This window comes from Pinus tabuliformis, chromosome 5_1 (genome assembly GCF_031772625.1).
Source record: "Pinus tabuliformis cultivar Carrire ecotype Pingquan chromosome 5_1, CPIR1, whole genome shotgun sequence".
Lineage (NCBI taxonomy): Eukaryota > Viridiplantae > Streptophyta > Pinopsida > Pinales > Pinaceae > Pinus > Pinus tabuliformis.
Window position 1 is genome coordinate 86,649,881 of NC_142305.1, and position 21,709 is coordinate 86,671,589.

Sequence of the window (21,709 nt, forward strand, 5' to 3'; positions counted from 1 at the left end):
TTCCTTGAAGATGAGAGACAGAAAAATGCAGAATGTATGTGTCTATGCCTCTAACAGGTTAATTGTTGAGGAAAGATAAGGGAGAGAAACTGAAAATGCTTCTGAAAGCTTTGGTTGGTGAAAACCTACTTAAATATGTAGATATATGCCCCTGTGTCAATGCTGAGCAGAAAGAAAGGAAGCCAAAGTATGCTCAAAATCATATTGTATGGATAGTCAAAAGACATTTTGTTTGAAAGGAGTTGATGTAATGTTCCAAATGGAAAGTTAACTGAAATATTAAGCAAAATGCACATACAACACAGAAAAATTTAGACAACAATTAAACAGCCATAAAATTGCACCAGAATTGCACCGAGTTGAGCCATTTTATTATTAAAAGGAGAGTAAAATGCATGGAATGTGTGCACCTAGGCTTGCCAAAGCAAGCTAGACAATCCCAGGTGAGAAAAAAATGTTGTTCGGATGCAAAGGAAAGACTTCTCCTTAGTACTGTGTTGGTCCTGGAATTTCTAATTTTTGGCAACCGCTGACTGAAAGAAACTCTTGGTTGAGCCTCCAAAAGTGCTCAGAAAATTCTGCCAAATTGATCTTGGGCTCTCCACCACAAACCCAGAAAAATCCAGGAAGGATTTGGGCAAATTTTACCGACCACCCAAGACCCAAAATTTTAGCTCACTCTTCCTAACTGGCTGCCAAATAATTCTACTGTTTTGGGGCACCAAAACTCCTCCAAAAATTCTGCAAAATTAGGATTATTCTCCTTGACCCTTGACCGGAAAAAACCAGAAATGTTTTGGGCTAATTTTGACCTTTCAGAATTACCCAAAATTAGTGCTACATCCTCTTCTGTTGGGTTCTGCGTCCCCCTTGAAGAGTGATAGTTGGGGCAACAGAGACGTAAGAAGGATGTCTCCAAGGTGAAGTGCTTCAAATGTGGCGAGGGACAGTCGGGACAACATAGGCGTAAGAAGGACGTCTCCAAGGTGAAGTGCTTTAGATATGGCGAGATGGGCCACTATGCATCCCAGTGTCCATTCAAGAAAAAGGACAAGGATGAGAAGCATGATCCGAAAGTTGCAGCCGCGAAGATTGACGAGGAGGAGTTCGCCATGACAGCCAAGATACCTCTAAGGAGGGAGGTGGGCTGATATAGAGTTGTAGTTGGGAGGACTGCAAATGGGTAGGATCCTTGAGGAGCCCACCTCTTGGATCGTCACCTTGCTATGGGAGCCCATGTCCAATGTGAAAATTCCTACACTCAAGGAACCCTTATTGCAGTAAAACTGAATTTCCTTCTCCTACTTGATTTTAATATTATCAAGTTATTCTCTGAATACTGAAGTAAATTACTTTTGCAACCTACACTACCTTAAATTTGATTACATGAAATCGAAAACTGAGCAAAGAACAAGATACATAGGACAAAGTTATTTTTGGACAAAATAATCCCTGGAAAAATCCAATGTGGGAAAATCGATGCAATAGCTCTGAGGGTTTTATATGATTAAGTAGTAGTTCTGAATACAATGTTGGTTGCCCTCCCCGAAAACCAGTGACAGAGAAAAATATGATGGCGGAAAACCGAGTGATATTACCGCACTTCACCTGGCCGTTTCTGGTTGATCCGACAACAAACCTGGCTAACCCCGGCTATCTCTGCGTTGACCATGCGTAGGCCATGCGTCAGCTTTACAGGCTTTGTGTCAACTTCTACGCTGTCTCTTCTGCCTCCTGGAATTTTTGCATCAACCTCTCTCTGTTGTTTCAGCGGTTCCTCGACAGTTTCCGGCTTTTTGCATGAAGGCAACCTCACTTCTTCGCTGGTCCTTCTGGCTCTCTGTCAGGCCTGCGTGTGCCTAGATTGGCCCAACATCAGTCCTTCTAGCTGCTGTGCTGCCTCCACTAGTGGCCCTTCGCCTCTCTGTCCAATACTCTCGAACGATCCCTTCCCTCTGCTGTAGAATGATCACTTAATTCGAATTCTCAGCTTCCTAGCCCCAAAAATCAAACTCTAGATCAATTCATTCTCTCTGTGTGTGTTTCTAAATGAACCCCAAGCCTCCTTATACTTTTCTCGTTGAGACTTCAATGACCGAGATTAAGTCTATAATCAACAGTTAAGATTAAAACTTGACTTGATCCACTTTCTAGAACATTCTCACCCATATTTTGATTAATACCCATTAATACTTTAATTTTCCTAAGTTTAGGCTTAGGAACCTGTTGACCACTACGTGTCAATGACTCGTAGTAGTATACCCCCTTTTTTCGCAAAACAGATAGCACCTGATCGATGTGTCCGCTTCGTCCAGCTATCATCATCAGCTTGATTGTCATGTTATAATGTAAACCCATTCTGCATGTATGTGATGTAAATAAGTCTCAGCAGATATGTGTCATGTATGTAACTGCCTAGGTAAACCTTTTTTTCTGGTAACGATCTACATTCCAGGAGGTTTTTTGTCTCACTGATCTATTCTCGGATGGTCGGCAGAGTTTTCCTTCAGCGTTACCCCAAAGCCAAAATGAATTTTGTCACCAGGATCTTAGGCGAGTCCTATTGTTATAGAAAAAGTCTATGTAAAAGTGATTTGGGAATAATCCTAACTCTTTGGTTAGGTTATTTTATTTATATTACAAATTGCTTAGTCTGCTGGATTATATTTGTGTCGCAGAAATGGGTAGTCTAGGAGGGTCTATTTCAGATGGGTTTTCCCCTTTGTGATGTAAAAGATATGAAAATAATGATGTAAAGTGTCTTGAGGATTGGAAAAATAATTTATCCCTTCAGAGGTTAATTAATTAAATTTTTTGGTCAAAATTAATTAAAATCCTAAGCCAAAAATTTAATTAATTATAAGTCCTAGGTAAATTTAAATTTCCAAAGGCAAAATTTGTGGGTCCTTAAATTTCAAATTTTAAAAGGCGCAGGGACTAGGGTAAACTGATTATTTTGCTAAATTTTAGGCCTTTGGTCCCTGGGGTTAAGTCAAAGTCAAAATTTTGAGGAAATTAATTCAAAAATTTAATTTTTGAATTAATTAAAATGCATTTAATTGAAAAATTCGAAATTTCCTCAATAATTAAAATTTCGACGGATGAGATTAAAAGAAATTTTGATCCTCATCAACGGTCGAGATTACTTTGACAAGGATCACTCGAACTAGCCATTGGAAGATTTATCTTTAAATAGGAGGTCAGTTGTCAGTTGAGAGGATTCAATCTTTGAGTCGTGTGCTAAGTGAAAGCTCTCTTGTAATATTTTTATGAGCAATAAAGAAAGACTTTAGGGTTAATTTCTGCTGGTGTTACTCTTCATGGAAATGCTGTAAGATGTGTTATTTTCATGCATATATTTCCTTTTAGCCATTGATGATAGCTTTTTGAAGAGTGATTTGAGCATAGATATTTTGCTCAATCACTGGGGTTGGAATGGTAATTTAAGTTTTGAATATAATAGCAAGTATCTCTATTAAAACTGAATTTTATTTTCGTTTTCTCGCTCTATGTTGATGGTTGAATTGAGTTGTGCAGGAAATTCTTGATTTTTATATTATCGGGCATTCGGGGAAGTTTTCAGTTGGACCATCTAACTCCTGATTCGTATTTCTTGAAGAGCCCAGCTCGATTGGATCCCGGGCTTATCATAAGAAATTTTATTGTTGATGCATGAAGGGTTTTGGGCGAAGCATTTCTGTTTAAAATCAAAATTTCAAATTTTTCTGTGCTAAATTGATAAATTTGGCTTTCAAGAGCCTTAGATTATCAGATCTAGGAGCGGAGTTCGACTTGCACTTGCCAGATCTAATAGATTATTGTTCCTGTGCATAGATCTGTAATTTTTTAAACTTTTCTGACTAGGGTTTCTGGGGTTTCATTTATATGCGGGTTCTGGGTGTTTGTGTTTTCAAGAACAGGTTGCAGATCTGAGGGTGAAGTTTGATTTTGAAGCCAGGTCCAGGCCCTGGAGGGTAAGATCTGGCCTCAGAACCAGCTCTTGCAGGGGCATTATTTCTGCGGTCCAAGGGTTTTAAAATATTTTAAATCTGGAAATAGTCATACGAGGGTTTCATTGATAAATCTGAAGCACAAGTGTGGAATTCATTTTTCTGGTTTTGTCTTGAGCTTGGGCTGCCTTCTTGAGGCCTTCAAAATTTCTTCTTCTGCCTGGAGTTCTCAGAAAATTTTGGATTTGTTCTATTGCCTTGGGTTTATTTTTCTTTGTTTTCCTGTTCTCTGGAGAAAATTTTCAAATTTTTCCCTGTTGTCATAGCCCCCCATCCTTGCAAAAAACCTCTCTTACGCAGCCTCACGTCCCTCCTATTCTGCCCACAGCTCAATCCCTCATCCACTCCTCATTTTCCTCCCTTCCACCCATACATAAACCTCAACCCTATCCATGTTTTCTCTCCCTATCTGCGTATTTCCTTTCCTCATTGAGAGATCCCACTCCATCTCTACGCAACCCAGCCTTGCGGTTCTCAACCGCTCCTCCATTCCTTGCTTAACTTGCATTTCTCATCGCAGCCCTACATCTTTGCGACTCGGATCTCTTTCACTTGTAGAATATTCAAGCCTGCTCCATCTCGCTACCTCTGCGTGCCTCATCTACTCACGCCCCTCTTATTCTGCCCACAGCCCTTTCCTCCATAGCATATTACCTTGCTCGCTGCCCGTTGTTTCTCCCTTGCCCTCCTCATCACTCTTCCTTTGGCCCGAGCTACCTCCGTCCAACAAATTCTTCCTTCCGCTGCTGCCTTGACCTGCTAACTGTCAGCCTCTATTTCCTAGCTCACTATCTTCTTCCGCTGCTCCGTCCAGTTTTCCATTAATTCGTCGACTTGCATCAAAGCAAGAGATAAACACATTAAACTTTCCATCGAGCTTTCTTCCTTTCGCCAGACCTGCAAACCATACTTTTTTGATTTTTTTTTTATTATCTTTTGTTTACGTTGGTAGGGTTAGATAAGATGTCTTATGTTTTCATGTATATTCGATTTTCGATTTTTTTTTTAGTTTTGATTTATTTTTATTTTTATTTTTTAAATAAACAAATAAAAGATTTTAAATTCGATTTTCATTTTATTTTGTTAAGTTGGGTTCGATTTTTGTTTTTTGGATTTATGAAATTGGTTTTGTCATGAATCATTTTAATTTTGTTTGTTAATCTAGAAACAGATAAAAAAAAAGGAGTTTGAGTTTGGTTTTGTTTTATTTTTTTTGTTTTTTATTTTTCTTTCTAAAAAAAATGTTAAAAATTTCTAAAACTAAAAAAAGAGAAAAAAGAAGGGCTTCATTTTCATTTTTAATGTGACTTTGAGATATCCGAAAGTTTTAAATCGAAATAAATTTCACATTTAGGTTTTTTTTTAAATTTTTATGTGGCCTCTGGCCCAATAAAAAATTTAAAAAATTATTAAATCTTTTTCGATTTATTTCAGTTACATTTAGTCTTGCTTAGCGTATCAAGAAATTCACCTAAGGAATAATTAAGTTTTCAATTTAAAATTTCTTCTTGGTGTCTTTTTTGTGCTAAGGTTAAGATATAAAAGAAAAACTTGTGTGGTATCAAAATTTTTCCTTAGTTAAATGTGCTTAAATTTTTTATATCTTAAGTTTAACTATAAGAAGGTGGTTAATTTCCTAGATTTGGGTCACTAAGCATACATCTTTTAAATTCTAGGATCGAGATTGGTTAGCTTTTAAATCTCGTGCTTGTTTAAAGTATTTGGATCTCTTGAAATTTAATTGCTAGAACATTGTGCATTTGTTAAAATCTATCATCATTGCTTGAATTATTTAATGCTCATTACATGTTAGACATTTTGCAAATATTTTCAAGTGATTGTTAAAGAATTCTGTCGTGGAATTATAATAGACTTCATATCTCTGTTTCCTAAGTTGAGTATTTTTGAACATCTGTTGACATTAATATTAAATTGCAAAAAAGTTTTGTTCTCTTTGAGCTATAATTGTATCAGAAAGATTTGAATTAAGCTTGTGTTCTAATTGTAATATCTTCAGAAGTTTAATTTTGAGTCTTCATCTAATAAAGCGAACAAACCCTTTTGGTGATTGAGAGCTTTTGCGACGCAAGTTTTTTCCCATCCTCGAGTCTAATTTCATCCCATCATCTAGTGCATTTCATATAAGATAGTCATTCATCTAAGCAACAGTCGCTAATCAATTACTTGGTCTTAGTTTCCCTAGCAAGATCGTTGACTCCATAGGCATTGGTAATGAGCCTCATAAATGGGTAATTATATGGGCTCATTTTACCTCCTAACCTAGTCAAATCAACCATTCTATTATCTTATTGTATGATTTTCTGATTATATTTATGCTTATAGGGTGAGTTGAGTTAGTTATTATGCCATGTGGTCTAACATGTATTTAATGCAAATTATTGATGGATTTCGAGGTCAAAATCAAGGATCTAGTGGTCAAACTGTAGCAATAACTCAAAGTAGATAGAAGAGAGGACTTATAGGAGGGAATCCCCCTCATTTATTGCTCCTCACTTCAAATTCCCCTTCATTCAGCTCGGAGTACAAGCAGTCGAATCATGCACTAGAAGGCAACCGAGCAAGTGGAAGATGATTGATAGTTATCTCGAGTTTTGGGAGCCAAGCCTCCCTGATTTTAAGGAAGTCGTTGGTAGCTTCAGATGTATAAGTAGAGAGGCCTAGGGCCTCACTAGGGTCGACTTTTCGCTTGGGTAAACTCTGCTCAAATTTCGAGCTTACTATTTTATGACAGTTTTAGGTAATCTTGCTAGTTTTTGATAATGAAGATGGAATCCTCTTTGAGCTAGCACTGAGTTATCTCAGAGGGTTGAAGCTCTTGGGTTATGGCCCAATCCAAGCAGCGAAGCTTCTCTTTACTTGTACTTGTATGTTTTACTTCAGTTTGTAGATTAGTTTGCTGTTAGATGTATTTCTCTTATGGTTAAGAATAGGTTGCTTTTGATGATTTAGTAGCTTGTTTCCATTTGTGCTTTCTGTAGCAGGTTAAGCAGTGATCAGAGAAGATTCAAAAGGCTAGAAACAGTGCCTTGGCCTCTCTTCCTCCCTCTGGGACCATGATTTGAGGCAAAGACTCTCTTGCTGCCCCAAAAACACAGATTTTCCTCATTCCTAAGACTTTTAGTGTTTGCAGCTCTCTAGTAGGTTGATATTCCAGTTTTGCTTTGCTTTAGATCTTCTTTGTCATGTTCACTTCCTGATTTGCAATAGTCCTTTTGCATGCTTTCCTTTATTACAACATTTCCCAACGTTTCCTTCTATACATCATAGTTTAGGCCATTTTAATGCAAAACTCTGTTTTTCCCAGGATGCACTCATTTCATTGGTTGCTTGCTTTTTTTGGTTGACTGTAGTTTCTATATAGCAGATCTCTCTCAGCAGTAGGCCAGCTTACCAGCAATCAGACCCTCCATTTGATCCATGCCCTATAGGTCTCCAAACCTTACCTCAATTCTGCCCTAGTTTTCTTCATTTTTCATAGAACTTCTTCCTCTCTCCTTGAAGCAAACCCAATCATCTTTCTCTCTACTAGTGATTCATGGTAGACCTCAAGCACCCTAATACCTCATTCCACCCTTCATCCACCTTTTCCACCCACTCTCACACTCTCAAAACAGCGAAAATTGCTCTCGGCCTCCTCCTGTAGGCCTCCTGTAGTTTCCCTGTTTTCCTCATTTAGTTTTCTTGTGTCCTCCTGTAGTTTTTCCTGTAGGCTCTCTTTTGAAGGCCGAGTCTGGGAAAAGCCTCTAGAAGGCCACCTAAGACCTCCTAGGACCCATCCACACCATCCTACATCCTCCTAAGCTCCAAAAACGCCCTCTAACGCCACCTGTTTGTTGCCACACTCACACACAATAAATTAGATGCACGCTCAATTCACATAAAAACACATAAAAATCCAAAAATATGCTTTTTGCTTATTTGCTTCCAGAAATGGTTAGATGTTGTTTACTTCATTGAGTAGATAATGGCATTTCTTTCATGGTTTTCATAGTGTTTTTGGCAAAAGTAGAATTAGTTTGTTAATTAGGGTTTACTAGGTTTTGCTTTACATTCTAGTCTTTCTCCTTTCTGCAGTTAGAATAGCATCCATAGAGTAGTCTTTCTTTCCTTTCATCACACATAGAGCTTCTTTTGAAATCTATAGAAGTTGGCTTATGCTCCTAGTGATCTTGTGTCGGCTGACCAAGTGACAACCTGCAGTGAGAACTAGTACTTGTGCATATAGCACCGACACTTCCAAGTTTGTTACGAACTACCGGGTTGATAAAAGTAAAGTTGGTAGCCCAGGAGTTGCAGCATTCTTGCTGCAATACTGACGCTCATCACTTTTTGGCGCCGTTGTCAGGGACGTGTCAGAGTATTCTGTGATTACTGCTTTCTTCTATTTCCTATTGCAACATTCTGCTAATAGTTTATTTTGGCAAAAGTAGACTAGTCATTTCTTTTCTTTCAGTTCTGCATTTCCTTGCTTTCCTTTTCAATTCTGCAAATTTCCATTCAGCAAGTTCATTTCAGCTAGTTGCAATTTGTTTTGTTCAATCACAATTTCAGTTTCTGCAGGTACTTTCAGTGTGGGGAAAAAGAAACAAAAAACCAACCAAAAATATTTCCTTTCATGCCTCGTAGGAGTAGAGATAACTTAGGAAAATTTTTGCCCAACACCCCCACTGCTTCACACAGCTAACCTTCTCTCTTCTTCGGTGTCTGCAATCAAGAAGAACCCTTAGGTGAACATCTAGACATATTTGAAGAACCTATAGGGAAAGAAGAAGAAGAAAACATTCTTTTGGAGCCCATGGCTGAAAACAGAAATGCTAGGGGAAATGCAGTGAGAATAGAGGGTACCTTCCCCATTCGGGAGACCAATGGGGACACCAAAATGAAGAATATAAGTCCTTTAGCCCTACCTCACTTCCATGGTCTGACTACAGAAGATCTTGACACCTTCTTGTTCGAGTTTACCGTCATCTGTCGAACTTATGACTATGTAGAAGACAAACAAAAGTTGAAACTGTTCCCTTCTACTCTCAAGGACGCAGCACTGCGCTGGTTCATGGGATTACCTGGCAATAGCATCACAACTTGGGCTCAGATGCAGCAGGCCTTTAACAACAAGTATCGAGACTATTGTAGGTCAAAAGATACTAAAGAAGAAATCTTCCAAATGACCATAGGAAGTGATGAGTCCCTGGAAGACTATGAAGAGAGGTTCCAGCTCAGTTACAAAAGGGCCAGGTGTACACTTGACCCTGAGTCTCTGAAGTTGGTCCTGCTCAGGGGAATTCGGGAAGACCTTTTAGACACCCTCCATCTACTGGCTGGGGGAGACATCTACCAACTATCCTATGAGGACATAAAGACTGTTTTTAGAAACCATTCTAGAGCAGCCAGAAAGAAAGGTAGGGGGAGTCAACCCATAGCCAATACCTCTTCTTCCAATTCATCCATTAAAGGTGAAATTGGAAACATGCTGGAAGACTTCAAGAGTGAGATGCTGCAGACTCTTGCCATGCAAATGGATACCTTACATATCAAAAGAAAACAAGAGGAAGCAGAGAGGGCTTTGGCCATTTTTTTCCCTAGATGCACCAGGAGGCATCCTAGGAATGAATGTCCATTGAACTCTATATAGGTTTGTTAAGTCTTGTGAAGAAAATCATATTACAGATAAGTGCCCTTCCTTGACCGGACATAAAACTGCATGCCAAGGGGTTGAAGGAGTCACTGAACAGATCTATTACATAAACCAAAGGAGGCCGCATGGACCTAGAACATACCAGCAGGGGACGCAAGGGACATCTCAGGCATACTACAACCCCAACCAAGTCACCTCCATACCTTCTTAGGGGCCCCCTGCTCATCCTTCCTGGTCCACGCCTCCTCCTTGGTCCTTCACATCTCAATTTCATGCCCAGCCAACCACCCATTCATTTCAATCCTATGCTCAGCTGCAACCTCAGTGGAATGCATCTCATCAGGGGTGGAGGCCCCAATACAACTCTCTTCTTGCTCTTCTGCCTCCACCACCTGCCCAACCACAACCGTTACCTTTTGCTCCACCAAGGCAACCCCAAATGCCTGCCCAGCCAAATCCGAACCCGAACAACAGACAGGCTTAGCAAGTGTATAGTGGGGAACCATCATGCCCAAATTATGCTGTGGAGATTCAAGAAATTAACTTAATATCCGGGAAAGTTCTCCCATATAGCCAGCCTCCACCCAGGGAGGTTGAGGAAGATAAAGAGGAAAGCAAACCTAAAGCAAATCCACCCTTTCCTGAGAGACTATCCGCGACATCCAACCTACCCCAGAAGAGACTGAACTCCTGGGAGAATTGGAACATTTATGTTTGAAGATACCACTTCTCTAAGCCATAAAAGATGTGTCTATCTACAATAGGTTGATCAAAGAGAAGTGCTTTAGGCATCCAGGAAGGTGCAAGAGAGATGCCCCAACCATCAATGTCATAAGACAACTGTCCGACCTGATGTTGGGGCAGATAATCTGTCCAAAATATCTGGACCCTAGAAGCTCAGTAGTTGATGTCCACATCAATGGCACAATGGTCCCACATAACTTGACTGATCTGGGCGCTGCCACTAATGTGATGACAAAGGATACAATGCTCAAACTTAACCTCCAAGGCTCCTTGAGGAAGACCACGACAGTGCTGCAACTAGCAGACTGCTCCACAGTGACCCCTGAGGGGATTGTGGAAGATGTGATGGTCTCCATTGATTCTTGGGAGTACCCTGTTGATTTCTTAGTTCTCTAGCCAAAGGCAAAGCTCACTGGGTATCCTCTCATTCTGGGAAGACCCTGGTTGGCTACAGCCAATGCCTACATTAGTTGCCGAGCTGGGAACATGACCATAAAGAACGGGCACATGTCCAAGCAGTTAATCCCATATCCTCTTGCCCAACCCTTGCTAGAACATGATCTACCTCTCTGGTTGGAAGAGGAGGATGAGGATGAAGTTTATTCTGCACCACTTTGTACATTAGAAATCGCTATGGGGGTAAACCGCAAGATGAGGATGATATGATTGAAAATTTGATTCATAATCCACCTCCCAATGTATCACCATTAGAGGACATAGTAAGAGAAACCCAAAACAACCCCTCAACTGATCTCTGTGTGGCTGATCCCACTCTCTCCATGTTAAAAATATAGAGTTCGGCCGAGAAAGAGCATTGAAAATCAATCCATCCCTATCTACTTCCTAGGAGGAGGAGCTATGCAGCATACTGAGAAAACATCTAGATGCCTTCGCCTGGAGTTATAAGGAGATGAAGGGAGTGCACCCTTCATTATCTACTCATCATATATACATCAAGGAAGATTGTAAGCCAGTCAGGCAGCCTCAAAGGAGGATGAACCCAACGCTTAAAGATATTGTTAAGGAAGAATTGCAGAAATTGCTTGATGCAGGATTCATCTATCCCATCTCTGACAATGAATGGGTCTCTCCTTTGGTGCTAGTGCCAAAGAAAAATGGTAAGTGGAGAATCTGTGTTGACAATCAGAAATTGAACAAAGCCACTAAAAATGACCATTTTCCTTTACCTTTCATAGATCAAGTGTTAGACGGTTTAGCAGGGAAAAAGTTTTTCTCCTTCCTAGATGGGTTTAGCGGGTACAATTAGATTTAAATAAGCCTGGAAGACCAAGATAAGACCACTTTCACTTGTCCTTGGGATACCTTTGCATACTGGGTCCTTCCTTTTGGTTTGTGCAACACTCTAGCCACTTTCCAAAGAGCGGTATTGATTTTTTTTTTCTGAACTAGTTCATGATGCAGTAGAAATATACATGGATGATTTTACTCCTTATGGCTTTGACTTTCAGGAAGCTTTATCTAACCTACGAAAAGCTCTAGGTAAGTGTATTGAGATGAACCTGTCCATCAGTCCGGAAAAATGTGATTTTTTGATGACTGAAGGGACTGTGCTAGGTCATGCAATATATCAACAAGGACTGCAGGTGGACCCCAACAAAATTTCCATCATCCAAAGGGTCCCACCTCCTCAAAAGTTGAGAGATGTCAGAAGCTTCCTAGGCTTAGCTGGATATTACAGGAGATTCATTAAAGACTTCAACAAGTTAGCCTCTTCTTTGTTTGGTCTCCTAGGCAAAGATGTTGAGTACATATGGTCGGAAAACTGTCAAGAAGCCCTAGATACCTTGAAGAGCAAGCTAGTGACTGCCCTAATTCTCAGAGGCCCAAACTGGGCCCTACCCTTTCACATTCACATAGATGCCTCGAACAAAGCAATAGGAGCAGCCTTAGGACAAATTGATGAAAAGCTATCTTATGCCATATACTTTATAAGCAAAAACCTGTCAAAGGCAAAGTTAAACTATACAGTGACCGAGAAGGAACTCCTAGCTATCGTGCATTCCTTAAAAATATTCAGACATTATATCACAGGCTATCAAACCTTTGTGCACACTGATCATGCTGCAATTAGATATTTAATGAACAAACCAGATGTAAATGCTCGCATTATTAGATGGTTGCTTTTACTGTAACAATTTGATTTGACCATTATTGATAAGCTTGGTAAAGAGAATGTTGTTGCTGACTTTTTGTCTAGAGTAAATTTGCCTGTAGGTGAAGGAGGAATGGTGGATGACCAAATGCTAGATGAACACCTATTTGCTATATCAGTACTCTCTCCATGGTTTGTTGATATAGCAAATTATTTGGTTTCGACACAGTTCCCACCACACCTATCCTCAAAAGAGAAGAGCAAGATAGTAAGGAAAAGCACCACTTTCACCCGGATTGGAGGCAATCTCTTCAAATTTGGCCCAGATCAGATCTTGAGAAGATGTGTCAGGTAGGAGGAAGTCTTTGACATCCTCCTCACCTGTCATGACGGCCTTGTGGAGGTCATTTTGTAGCAAAAAGAACCGCCTTCACGATATTACAAGCAGGCTACTACTGGCCCACTCTTCATCAGGATGTGAGGAGATACACGAGCCAGTGTGATTGGTGTCAAAGGATGGGGAAACACACTCCAAAGGATGAAATGCCCATGCAACTTCAAGTGACCTTTGAGCCATTTGAGAAGTGGGGCATGGACTTTGTGGGGCCTATCAACCCCCCTTCAAAGCAGAAGCAGTACATCATTGTGTGCATCGACTACCTGACAAAGTGGGCGGAGAAAAAAGCAATCAAAGCAGCGACAGAGGAAAAAGTAGCTGAGTTTTTGAGGGAAAACATATTCTACAAGTTCGGGTATCCGAGAGAGTTGGTCACAGACCAAGGCAGTCAGTTCACTTCCAACCTGATTGAAGACTTGCTCACACATCATAAGATCAAGCATAGGACTTCCACCCCTTACCATCCACAAGCCAATGGGCAAGTGGAGGCCACTAACAGAGCATTAGAAGGGATCCTAACCAAGGTAGTGAGCAGCAACAGAAAAGACTAGGCGGACAGATTAGTTGAGGCCACTTGGGCCTACAAAACAACATGGAAGACCACCATCGAGTTCACACCCTATGAACTGGTCTATGGGAAGAAGGCTTTGCTGTCAATAGAGTTTGAATTCAATACCCTAAGGATGATAGCTCAACTGGACCTAGACCTCAGCCATGCACAGAAAGAGAGATTACTTCAGCTCAATGGATTGGATGAATACAAATTGCAAGCCTTTCTCCATACAGAGGTAGTTCTGCTTCAGAAAAAGATATGGCATGATAGAAATATCAGGGAGAAGCAATTCCAAGAGGGAGATTGGGCACTACTCTATGATTCAAGATACAAGGATTTCAAAGACAAGCTGAGGACAAGATGGCTGGGACCCTACACTGTGGAGAAATGCAATGACAATGGTTCAGTTCCTGATCATAACCATTGATGATGAAGCCATCTCCATGCTTGTCAATGGACATTGGTTGAAAGTCTACAAGAAACCCCTCTCCAAGCGAGATTTTATTGAACATTTGAATAAAACAGTGATGGTAGTGGAGTATTTCTTAGCTTCCACTTCACCCACTCACTGAAGAAAAAAGTGAAAAAATAAGGACTCAAGTGAAAACCTCCATGAGGCACTTGAGTCCCATCATTGGGTTGAAAACCTCTTTTGAGGCGACCCAGTGATGTCAAAAAAAAAGGGAAAAGATTAAGATCCCTGGGTGAAAACCTCCATTGGAGGTGCCTAGGGTAAGGAATTAAGGTGAAAACCTCTCGGAGACGCCCTAGTTGTTTAAAAAAAAAACAACAAAAAGAGAGAAATGAATTTTTATTGCATTGCAGGTTTGTAGGAGGACTACAGGATGCAGAAGAAGGTGCCAAGGGGACCTTGACATTCATACCAACATCCATCTCATCTTCTCCACACATTCCTCCATCATTTTTAGCATCTCTTTCACCCCACTGTACCTCTTCTTCCAAAACTGTTTTTTCTACAGGAGGCTCCTGTAGGAATCACAGAGAGCCAAAAGTGTCTACAGGAGGCAGTTTGAGGGACAAGAAAAGCTTCATGAGGAACCTATAATCCCTCTTACCATTTTCAAACCTCCTTGCCATCATTTCCAAGCCTGCATCACACTCCAAGCATCATTATTATTTTTTTCCTTTCCAAGAAAAGACACAGAAAAAACAGTTTTTCAGTTTTGAAAAAAAAACAAAAATAAAAGGAGGAAAAGGCACCATTAACTCTACCTGACGCTTACCTACTATCCCTCCATCATTCAGCTCCACCTCTGGCATCATTCTTGAGCTCCAAGAACAGGGAAATAATTGAAGTTTCAAGGGGAGAAGCAGCTACAGGAATTCCTGTAGCAGCTGATCCCATAGAAGTCCAGCACCAACAGCAAGGGACAGCATATCTGAAGGTTGAAAAGGCACATGCAGCTCAGCTCCAGCAAAAGAAGAACCTGTAAAAACACACAACAACACATCGGCAAGCAGAGACAACATGCATGAAGGAAAATGAAGGCATGCAATAGAGAAAGCCACAACACCTCATAGTCGATGGAAGCAAATACATTTGGATTACAGGTAAGTAGCTAAGTCACTCCTCTATCTGCATTTGTGTAATTAGGAATCATACGAAGGCAACAAGATGGTTGAAATCGAAAGAGGGAAAGGTGGCCAGTTAAGTTGGCCACTTTCATTTAGTTGACTCCACTTAACCGAGATATCACCTACACGTGCACACAGTCAACTCAAGCAAAAGATGCGAAGGATAGCTAGTGGGAGGAAGAGTTAACTCCGATGTAGTAATGAGGAGATGATTACGAGGGGGGTCATGATGATCAAGCAAGTGGGGACCAACGGTCCTAATTTGGGCAACGTACACCTTGCCAGCTCAACACTCATAATCGAAAATAGCCATAAAAGTTAATGAGCACTCCTCCCTACGCATTCTCACCACTTTTTCTTTAGTTTCTCCTCGTAACTCAGCCAAACAACAGTCTTCTTATGCCCCCACAGCTTTGTATCCACCATCCTCTATCGATTTCCTCCATATTTTTGCTCTCGGCATTTTCTACAGGAGCACCTATAGGAAATCTAGAGGAAGGACAACGGGCTTCTACAGGAGGGGCAGTGAGTCATTTTGAAGGGAGGAAACGTGATTTTTGTCACGAATTTCAGTCTGAAGAGATAGGGTTCATGAATGCCCTTTGTTGAATATCAAAATGTGAAAGAGTTGGTCTCAAATTGAAGATAAAATGAGTCTTTAAGAGGGTAGAAATAGATTAAAAAAAAAAAATTGTTTAAAAAAAATAAAAAATAAAAAATAAAACACAATCCCCTCTGTTTTTCTATTTCACTCAAAATTCTTTGTCTCCACCTCCATATCTAGTTTTTCAAAAGAAGTACAGGCAGTATGACAAGGGGGTTTATGAGAAAAGAGCCCACTAACTCCACTAGACTCCATGCACATCCTCAAGTGGTGGAAATATTTACATGGGCAAACAGGATGAATTTCTTTGAGAAGTTTAGAGGGTTTGATGATGAAATTGCCCATGAATTTGCTCTCTCTATGGTCCCTCATACAAGAACTCATGCTACTGTAACCATTAGAGGCCTCTCCATTGAAATAACCCCTGAATTCATTAGTAGGGTCACTATCCTTCCTCTTGGGCTACCTTGGAGTGAAGATGAGAAAATAATTGGCCAGGCTGCCAAGAGGAAATTTTTCCAAGATAATGAAACCCCTGTTGAAGACAAAAATGGAATTAGGAGGGATAGTGTACCATATCCCTGGGATGAGGTTAGATACCAAGTGATCAAATACATTTCTTGTGAGGGGAGGTACAACATTGTTTATGGATATCATTTCAGAATCCTCTAAGAATTGAGATATGGCATGGATACCCCAACACATCAAAAGCTCAGTATCCCTTACTTTCTCCTTCAGTCCCTCATTGACTCCAGCACCAAGGTACAAGAAGGAAATTCACAACAGCTAGCTCACCATGGCCTAATCAAGATCCTAGTAGAAGAAGCCCTCCATACCCTTACAATCCCTATAGCATGGGAAGTTTTCAGAAATATGACAGTTGAGGATGACATCAAGGCATTAACTTATGATGTCAGTCCTGTTGTCAGTGAGGAGGGAGAACAGCAAGGAGGAGAAGATGAAGCCAGTGGTGACATAGCAGAGCAAGAGAGGAAGGAGGAAAGAAAATAAATAGAGGAGGGGAGAGTTGAAGAGACAGAACAGGAGGTAGAAAAAGAGATAGAGCAGGAGGAGGAAAAAGAGACAGAAGAGGGAGAAAAGGAGGCAGAGAGGGCAGAGCAAAGAGAAGAGTCCCCTGAAACTTTGGAAAGAGAAGCAACAGTTGCCCTCACTGCCCTTAGTACACCAGTCAAGTAGAAGCAGAAGAGGAAAAGAAAAACCTCCATGTATTTCAGGGCAAGGAAGAGTACCAGAATTAAAACAGGAAAACCTTAGCCCTCATCAAAGACTCCCATTAACATTGAAGATTCACCATTTGCCAAGGTGAAAGAATCTCCTTCCAAGACACCCATAACCTATGAAAGGAGGACTACAAGATCTTCTACATGGAAGGGAAAGGCAATTCTACAGGACCCCAAACCAGACCTATAGGAGGCTAAAACAGTCCTACAGGAGACACTGTCCAAACTACAGGAGACACAAAAACTTGAGGAAAAGATAGGAGGACAGCTAGAGGTGAAAGAGGAAGCACAAGAGCTACAAGAACCTGACCCCCAACCTAATCTTGACTCCTATTACAGACTACTTGAGGGAGGCAAGATAATCCCATAGAAATTTGCAATTCCACTGTTTTTCGAATTGGAAAAAGAGAGAGTGAGAACGCATAGGTGGATGCAGATAGCCAAGTCCAAAGGAGTTGAGGATATTGGCCACATGGAAGACAAACTCAGGGAAATGGGCAGGGAATTGAGTGCTCTCAGAGACAGAGAAGCCATTACAAGAAGCCACCTTGAGAATGAGAATGAATTACTAAGGAGGCAACTGTAGGAGAAAGAGACTCATTTGGCATACATGGCCAGCTTATCCATAGAAGCATTACAATGCAGAACACTAGCCAAATCTTATGGCCTCTATCTGAAGGATCAATGGCTTCAATTCCAAATAAAAACTTTGGCACAAAGAGGCATAATGCCTTTCCAAGACTACAGGCAGTTCATGGATTTGTGTGACCAAAGCACCTCCGAGGACAAAGCAAAGATGGTAGAGTTCTATCTACACAACATGGCCCTCACAGACCTGAATGTGTGGGACCCCAATGCCAAGCTAGGGGATCTGCAATTAATGGCCATGGCGTCATGGATGAACCATGAAGAATTGAGGGCAGCAGAAATGAAAAGATTGTTAATAAAAGAGCAGAATGAACCATTGATGATAAGAGCTGAGCCATCAGATCCTATGGCACTCATCAGCACACACAACCTGCTTGCCAATGACCCTCAGATTGCCCCTAAATATCTAGCCAATCAGGAACAAGCTATTTCACACTTTGAAGATAAGCTTAGGCTACTTGGGGATGACTGTGTGCATGCATGCATGAAAAGATGGAACACCCTACCCCACAGCTTGCAGATCAGAGAATACCATTCCCCCATGATGCTGAAGGAGGCATTGAAAAGAGTGCCAATGTACAAGCACTCCATGCAAAGGCTGAAGGTCAATTGGATTGGCCTCAAACTGAGTCCTCCACTCATATTAGGTATGCTGGAAGGCAGAAGAGAAGAAGAAGAGAAGGAGCAGTAGAAGGACATAGACAGAAAGACAGGATTTTATGGAGAACATGAGCAGACCATATCACAAGCCTGGAATGCTAGGGAGGCCACCAGGGCTATGAAAGACCAAGAGATTGACTAGGTTGCTCAAAGGATGAGCAACACATTTAGTAGGGGGTGATGATGAGCCTCATAAATGGGTAATTATGTGGGCTCATTTTACCTCCTAACCTAGGAAAATCAACCATTCTCGTAGATTATTGTATGATTTTCTGATTATATTTATGCTTATAGGGTGAGTTGAGTTAGTTATTATGCCATGTGGTCTAACATGTATTTAATGCAAATTATAGATGGATTTCGAGGTCAAAGTCAAGGATCTAGTGGTCAAACTGCAGCAATAACTCGAAGTAGATAGAGGAGAGGGCTTATAGGAGGGAATCCCCCTCATTTATTGCTCCTCACTTCAAATTCCCCTTCATTCAGGTCGGAGTACAAGCAGTCGAATCATGCACTAGAAGGCAACCGAGCAAGTGGAAGATGATTGATAGTTATCTCGAGTTTTGGGAGCCAAGCCTCCCTGATTTTAAGGAAGTTGTTGGTAGCTTCAGATGTATAAGTAGAGATGCCTAGGGCCTCACTAGGGTCAACTTTTCACTTGGGTAAACTCTGCTCAAATTTCGAGCTTACTATTTTATGACAGTTTTAGGTAATCTTGCTATTTTTTGATAATGAAGATGGAATCCTTTTTGAGCTAGCACTGAGTTACCTCAGAGGGCTGAAGCTCTTGGGTTATGGCCCAATCCAAGCAGCCAAGCTTCTCTTTACTTGTATTTGTATGTTTTACTTCAGTTTGTAGATTAGTTTGTTGTTAGATGTATTTCTCTTATGGTTAAGAATAGGTTGCTTTTAATGATTTAGTAGCTTGTTTCCATTTGTGCTTTCTGTAGCAAGTTAAGCAGTGATCAGAGAAGATTCAAAAGGCTAGCAACAGTGTCTTGGCCTTTCTTCCTCCCTCTAGGACCATGATTTGGGGCAAAGAATCTCTTTCTGCCCCAAAAACACAAATTTTCCTCATTCCTAGGACTTCTAGTGTTTGCAGCTCTCTAGTAGGTTGATAGTCCAGTTTTGCTTTGCTTTAGATCTTTTTTATCATGTTCACTTCTTGATTTGCAATAGTCCTTTTGCATGCTTTCCTTTCTTACAGTATTTCCTAGCATTTCCTTCTATACATCACAGTGTAGGCCATTTTAATGCAAAACTCTGCTTTTCCTAGGATGCACTCATTTCATTGGTTGCTTGATTTTCTTGGTTGACTGTTAGTTTCTATACAGCAGATCTTTCCCAGCAGTAGGCCAGCTTACCAGCAATCACACCCTCCATCTGATACATGCCCTATAGGTCTCCCAAACCTCACCTCAATTCTGCCCTAGTTTCCTTCATTTTTCATAGAACTTCTTTCTCTCTCCTTGAGCAAACCCAATCAACTTTCTCTCTCCTAGTGATTCATGGTAGACCTTAGGCGCCCTAACACTTCATTCCAACCTTCATCCACCTTTTCCACCCACTCTCACACTCTCAAAACAACGAAAATTGCTCTCGGCCTCTTCCTGTAGGCTTCCTGTAGTTTCTTGTTTTCCTTCTGTAGTTTTCTTGTATCCTCCAGTAGTTTTTCCTGTAGGATTTCTTTTGAAGGCCGAGTGTGGGAAAATCCTCCAGAAGGCCACCTAAGACCTCCTAGGACCCATCCACACCATCCTACATCCTCCCAAGCTCCAAAACCGCCCTCTAACGCCACCTGTTCGCTGCCACACTCACACACAATAAATTAGATGCATGTTAAATTCACATAAAAACACATAAAAATCCAAAAATATGTTTTTTGCTTATTTACTTCCAGAAATAGCATGGTTAGATGTTGTTTACTTCCTTGAGTAGGTAATGGCATTTCTTTCATGGTTTTCATAGTGTTTTTGGCAAAAGTAGAATTAGCTTGTTAATTAGGGTTTACTAGGTTTTGCTTTACATTCCAGTCTTTTTCCTTTCTGCAATTAGAATAGCATCTGTAGAGTAATCTTTCTTTCCTTTCATCACATGTAGAGCTTTTTCTGAAATCTATAGAAGTTGGCTTGAGCTCCTAGTGATCTCACGTCGGCTGACCAAGTGACAACCTACAGTGAGAACTAGTACTTGTGCATATAGCACTGACGCTTTCAAGTTTGTTACGATCTACTGGGTTGATAAAAGTAAAGTTGGTAGCCCAGGAGTTGCAACATTCTTGCTGCAATACTGGCGCTCATCAATTGGTATCAATCATTTAAAATCTAATCAAATCCTATGTCTTGCTAAATCTTAATCAAGTACTTGATCGCCTCACTGTGTCTCTTGAACTGGTTGGTTCCCAAATAGTTCTTCTTCATTCCATTTTTCCATAGGGTCTACCCCCCTTAGCCTGCTGTAGGGAGACAACTTAAATGGAGAGATTGGGGACCAGGGAGACAACCCCCAATCTGAAAGTTGTCGCGGTGCCTAGACCTTTTGTGCGACAAGAGAACCCCATTAAAAATATTAATTATTTTAATAAAATACAATCCGGGTGGAATTTCACCACATGATTTTTGGTTCTTTAGAACTCGTGTCTTAGCCTCTCCACCAATTTTTATGAATAGAGCACACACAATGCTACCAAAAACTAACACTCCCTGTTAGCTCGGAAAGTGCTCTAGCAACAATGTCCAACTGCATGTTGCTTTGTCTCTGAAGCATCTCCTTTCCGCACTGTTGTTGCCACCAACACTGTGTTGCTGCCCAGGACATTGCCACTGCCATTGCTGCATTTGTACTATAGCTCTCGCTACATCTGCTGCTAACACTTCCACTGTTGCATCTGTACTATAGCTCTCACTGCATCTGCTGCTAACACTGCCACTGCTAGCTCTGCACTGCGTCATTTTCCAATTGCGGCTCCTCATCAACGGAAATGCATCCCAAATTTCTGAACTAATTGTGTTCAACATAATACCATGTGAATGTTGGAATCTGACTGCTACTAGTCTTTGACCCTCTGAATCTTCTGCTTTGCTGCTGACTTCTGCACTGTGCCACCTGCACCGCTACCAACCTTGCTCTGCACTGATCAGTCTCTGGTCTCAGGCTACTGCATCTGTCTCTCCAAACAACCCACTGCGTCATCTGACACTAAGTCCATCTCGCTACTGCTGAATCTCGGGCTCCCGTAGCAACGAATTGATCCAAGGGGTGGGTTCCTCAAGGATCTTGCCCACATGTAGTCCTCCCGACTACAATTCTATATCGCCCAATTTCCCAACTGGAGATGTGTGGGCACTCATGGCAAACTCATCTTCGTCAATTTTTGTTGGAGTAGCCTTAGGATCATGTTTCTCATCCTTATCCTTTTGCTTCAAAGGACATTGGGATGCAAAGTGGTCCATCTCATCACATCTGAAACATTTCACCTTCGAAATGT

At 41.0% G+C, this 21,709-nt stretch overlaps 1 protein-coding gene across 1 annotated transcript in view; it reads left to right on the forward strand.

Moving 5' to 3' along the window:
- LOC149163578 (uncharacterized) overlaps positions 1-21,709 on the forward strand; it is a 274,285-nt gene that overhangs the window by 47,847 nt on the left and 204,729 nt on the right. The window lies entirely within an intron of this gene.